Source organism: Pristiophorus japonicus, chromosome 4 (assembly GCF_044704955.1).
Source record: "Pristiophorus japonicus isolate sPriJap1 chromosome 4, sPriJap1.hap1, whole genome shotgun sequence".
NCBI lineage: Eukaryota > Metazoa > Chordata > Chondrichthyes > Pristiophoridae > Pristiophorus > Pristiophorus japonicus.
In genome coordinates, this window is record NC_091980.1 from 256,885,534 (window position 1) to 256,891,606 (window position 6,073).

The following is a 6,073-nucleotide window of genomic DNA, read 5'->3' on the forward strand; positions in this document are numbered from 1 at the left end:
ACCCACTCCCGGTTCGATCATGCTCTGTTGAAGTGATTTTGCCCTGATTGGGCTTGTTAAGCCCACCCTGCGAGGTTTCCGGCCAATTAAAAGAAGTGGGTCTGATGATGTCTTTTGATGACATGTCATCAGCCGGTTTCTTTAAAGGGATCATGCCCACATTAATTTTGACAGTTGTGCTGCTGCAAACACCGACAAGCACTGCACAAAGGTGCAAGGCTGCACCCAGGTGCTCCCATGCTTATGGAGGGAGTCACCGCATGCAGGGAGGTTTTCTTCCCTTCCAATGGACGGAAGAGACCTCCCCAGGACACCAACGCAGCCTGAATTGCACATTGTACAGGAGGGCATAAGTAGGGATGTCGTCAAGAGGACCTGGCTGCAGTTGCGCAAACCTTTCAATGATCTCAGTCGATCACAAAACATTTCTGCAAAGCCACGGCTCAACCTCGTTCTGCTGTGCCACTCATCACATCCCCATCACTCTGCCTTCTCTATCCTACTCCTGCACATCCTTACACCAACTTACCTTGCACCTCCACCCATCTCTCTCATTATCACATCCCCATCTCACTAGCCACCCTTCACAATCATCCTTGTCCAATCATACCAACTAACAACACACAAGGGTAGGCAATCGGATCTTTTAGCCAATGTTCATGTCAAGTTTCTGTTAATGTGTTGTCAAACATTGAAATCTTTATTTTCAACACTTTGCCTTCTTGACCAGATTTGTGTGCTCCTTTGGATGGGGCTTAGTGAGTTGTCGTGAATGGTGAGATGTAACGGTACCCTCTGCAATGGTGATGAGTGGGAAAGAAATGACTTGGGCATTGTGGGGATGCTTTATGGTGTTGGTGTGGGATGATGCCAACCTGGCATATGGCAGCCGGGGTGTACAGCATCAAGTGAAGTAAATGTGGCCATGGTGAGGCCATCCCTGGCCTCCCGGGCAGCAATGTGGTCGGGTGCTGATGCCCTGTATCCTAAGAACATAAGAAATAAGAGCAGGAGTAGGAGGCCACACCTGGAATACTGCATGCAGTTTTGGTTTCAATATTTATGAAAGGATATACTTGCTTTGGAGACATAGAAACATAGACATAGAAAATAGGTGCAGGAGCAGGCCATTCAGCCCTTCTAGCCTGCACCGCCATTCAATGAGTTCATGGCTGAACATGAAACTTCAGTACCCCCTTCCTGCTTTCTCGCCATAACCCTTGATCCCCCGAGTAGTAAGGACTTCATCTAACTCCCTTTTGAATATATTTAGTGAATTGGCCTCAACTACTTGCTGTGGTAGAGAATTCCACAGGTTCACCACTCTCTGGGTGAAGAAGTTTCTCCTCATCTCGGTCCTAAATGGCTTACCCCTTATCCTCAGACTGTGACCCCTGGTTCTGGACTTCCCCAACATTGGGAACATTCTTTCTGCATCTAACCTGTCTAAACCCGTCAGAATTTTAAACGTTTCTATGAGGTCCCCTCTCATTCTTCTGAACTCCAGTGAATACAAGCCCAGTTGATCCAATCTTTCTTGATAGGTCAGTCCCGCCATCCCGGGAATCAGTCTGGTGAACCTTCGCTGCACTCCCTCAATAGCAAGAATGTCCTTCCTCAAGTTAGGAGACCAAAACTGTACACAATACTCCAGGTGTGGCCTCACCAAGGCCCTGTACAACTGTAGCAACACCTCCCTGCCCCTGTATTCAAATCCCCTCGCTATGAAGGCCAACATGCCATTTGCTTTCTTAACCGCCTGCTGTACCTGCATGCTAACCTTCAATGACTGATGTACCATGACACCCAGGTCTCGTTGCACCTTTCCTTTTCCTAATCTGTCACCATTCAGATAATAGTCTGTCTCTCTGTTTTTACCACCAAAGTGGATAACCTCACATTTATCCACATTATACTTCATCTGCCATGCATTTGCCCACTCACCTAACCTATCCAAGTCACTCTGCAGCCTAATAGCATCCTCCTCGCAGCTCACACTGCCACCCAACTTAGTATCATCCGCAAATTTGGAGATACTGCATTTAATCCCCTCGTCTAAATCATTAATGTACAATGTAAACAGCTGGGGCCCCAGCACAGAACCTTGCGGCACTCCACTAGTCACTGCCTGCCATTCTGAAAAGTACCCGTTTACTCCTACTCTTTGCTTCCTGTCTGACAACCAGTTCTCAATCCACGTCAGCACACTACCCCCAATCCCATGTGCTTTAACTTTGCACATTAATCTCTTGTGTGGGACCTTGTCGAAAGCCTTCTGAAAGTCCAAATATACCACATCAACTGGTTCTCCTTTGTCCACTTTACTGGAAACATCCTCAAAAAATTCCAGAAGATTTGTCAAGCATGATTTCCCTTTCACAAATCCATGCTGACTTGGACCTATCATGTCACCATTTTCCAGATGCACTGCTATGACATCCTTAATAATTGATTCCATCATTTTACCCACTACTGAGGTCAGGCTGACCGGTCTATAATTCCCTGTTTTCTCTCTCCCTCCTTTTTTAAAAAGTGGGGTTACATTGGCTACCCTCCACTCCATAGGAACTGATCCAGAGTCAATGGAATGTTGGAAAATGACTGTCAATGCATCCGCTATTTCCAAGGCCACCTCCTTAAGTACTCTAGGATGCAGTCCATCAGGCCCTGGGGATTTATCGGCCTTCAATCCCATCAATTTCCCCAACACAATTTCCCGACTAATAAAGATTTCCCTCAGTTCCCCCTCCTTACTAGACCCTCTGACCCCTTTTATATCCGGAAGGTTGTTTGTATCCTCCTTAGTGAATACCGAACCAAAGTACTTGTTCAATTGGCCTGCCATTTCTTTGTTCCCCGTTATGACTTCCCCTGATTCTGACTGCAGGGGACCTACGTTTGTCTTCACCAACCTTTTTCTCTTTACATACCTATAGAAACTTTTGCAATCCGCCTTAATGTTCCCTGCAAGCTTCTTCTCGTACTCCATTTTCCCTGCCCTAATCAAACCCTTTGTCCTCCTCTGCTGAGTTCTAAATTTCTCCCAGTCCCCAGGTTCGCTGCTATTTCTGGCCAATTTGTATGCCACTTCCTTGGCTTTAATACTATCCCTGATTTCCCTAGATAGCCACGGTTGAGCCACCTTCCCTTTTTTATTTTTACGCCAGACAGGAATGTACAATTGTTGTAATTCATCCATGCGGTCTCTAAATGTCTGCCATTGCCCATCCACAGTCAACCCCTTAAGTATCATTCGCCAATCTATCTTAGCCAATTCATGCCTCATACCTTCAAAGTTACCCTTCTTTAAGTTCTAGACCATGGTCTCTGAAATTACTGTTTCATTCTCCATCCTAATGCAGAATTCCACCATATTATGGTCACTCTTCCCCAAGGGGCCTCGCACAATGAGATTGCTAATTAATCCTCTCTCATTACACAACACCCAGTCTAAGATGGCCTCCCCCCTAGTTGGTTCCTCAACATATTGGTCTAGAAAACCATCCCTTATGCACTCCAGGAAATCCTCCTCCACCGTATTGCTTCCAGTTTGGCTCGCCCAATCTATGTGCATATTAAAGTCACCCATTATAACTGCTACACCTTTATTGCATGCACCCCTAATTTCCTGTTTGATGCCCTCCCCAACATCCCTATTACTGTTTGGAGGTCTGTACACAACTCCTACTAACGTTTTTTGCCCTTTGGTGTTCTGCAGCTCTACCCATATAGATTCCACATCATCCAAGCTAATGTCTTTCCTAACTATTGCATTAATCTCCTCTTTAACCAGCAATGCTACCCCACCTCCTTTTCCTTTTATTCTATCCTTCCTGAATGTTGAATACCCCTGAATGTTGAGTTCCCAGCCCTGACAGTTCAGAGAAGGTTCATTAGGTTGATTCCGGAGATGAGGGGGTTGACTTATGAGGAAAGGTTGAGTAGAATGGGCCTCAACTCATTGGAATGAGAGGTGATCTTATCGAAACGTATAAGATTATGAGGGGGCTTGACAAGGTAGATGCAGAGAGGATGTTTCCACTGATGAGGGAGACTAGAACTAGAGGGCATGATCTTAGAATAAGGGACCGCCTATTTAAAACTGAGATGAGGAGACATTTCTTCTCTGAGGGTTGTAAATCTGTGGAATTCACTGCCTCAGAGAGCTGTGGAAGTTGGGACATTAAATAAATTTAAGACAGAAATAGACAGTTTCTTAAACGATAAAGGGATAAGGGGTTATGGGGAGCGGGCAGGGAGGTGGAGCTGAGTCCATGATCAGATCAGCCATGATCTGATTGAATGGTGGAGCAGGCTCAAGAGGCCATATGGCCTACTCCTGTTCCTATTTCTTATGTTCTTATATGGCCCCTTGACCCTGCTTTGCCATTCAATAAGATCATGGTTGATCATCGACCTCAACTCCACTTTCCTGCCTGATCTCCATATCCCTTGATTCCCCTAGGGTCCAAAAATCTATCTCAGCCTTTAGAATACTCAAAGACTGAGCATCCACAGCCCTTTGGGGTAGAGAATTCCAAAGATTCACAGTCTTCTGAGTGAAGAAATTTCTCCTCGTCTCGGTCTTAAATGGCTTACCCCATATCCTGAGATTGTGCCCCCTAGTTCTATAACTTCAGTCAGGGGAAACAACCTCTCAGCATCTACCCTATCAATACCCTTCAGATTCTTTATATATTTCAATGAGATCACCTCTCATTCTTCTAAACTCTGGAGAGTATAGGCCCATTCTGCATAATCTCTCATCATAGGACAGCCCTCTCATCCCAGGAATCAATCTAGTGAACCTTTGTTACATGTCTCCAAGATATTCTTTAGATAAGGAGACCAAAACTGTGCACAGTACTCCAGGTGTGATCTCACCAAGGCCCTGTACAATTGTAGCAAGACGTCCTTACTCTTATACTCCAACCCCCTTGCAATAAAAGCCAACATGCCATTTGCCTTCCTTTATTGCTTGCTGTACCTGTATGCTAGCTTTCTGTGGATCATGCATGAGGACACCCAAATCTCTTTGAACACCAACATTTAAAGGTTTCTCACCCTTTAAAACATATTCTGTTTTTTGATTCTTCCTGTCCAGCATCAGTTGATTGCAGAGATGGTTGGTGTTGCTGGTGTGCCTAGTGTTGCTGATGGTGTTGGGGCTGATTGTGGTGGGATTCTGGGGTCCAAGGTGAGATTTTTTTCAAGGGCACCTTGATGGAACAGATGCCAAGTGAAGTTAAGATGACAGAAGCGATCTGTCAAGGGTGAGATACGTTGTTCCAAGGAGGTGACAGTGGATAGAGAGTATATTCCAAACACATCCAAACTGCATGAAGCTCAAAAGTGTATTCAAAATCCTGAAGGCTCCAGCCTCCAACATTGGAAAATGAACAGCTGTGAAATGATAGCTTTTATAAAAGCAATGGGAAGTCACTGAAAACCTGACGCACTTACCTGGCATGATCCCCGAGCGATGGGAACATCGTGAAAAAGTTGGAAAAATGGTTAGTAACTGGTAAAATGCTGCTTAAATACCTTTTAAACACCCTCTTAAGTATTTGAATTGGCTCACGCGCTGCTTAGTGCTGGGACTGCAGAGCCGGCACTTGGGGAAACTTACAAGGAGGCGGGTTCAGAGTGGGATAACGCTCCGCCCTCTGAGCACCAGAAAAATCCAGCGATTTAATATAGGAAAAAGGTTTTCATTGTGGAGCTGATTGTCTAAAGACTTGGAATTCCTTTGTGGTGTTTGGACTGGACAACAGAATGAATAAACATTTCATGTGATTTCTTGAGATGAACTTTCTGGCTCCATGGTCCCAAACCATTCCCTTTGTACCTGGTATAGAAATTAGTTTCAACATGCGTCTTATTTGAGCAGCAGCCAACATGTCGGTATGTGTTTTTCATCCTTTGTTTGACCTTAATCACTAATAGCCAATGTATAAAGCCGTGTGATATAGACTGGAATGAAGCCATTTAACTTTATACTCCTGGACAAGGCTGACCTTTGGATAGAGCATACTACAAACTGAGGTAGAGAAATAAAAGATCTAAAATCTGC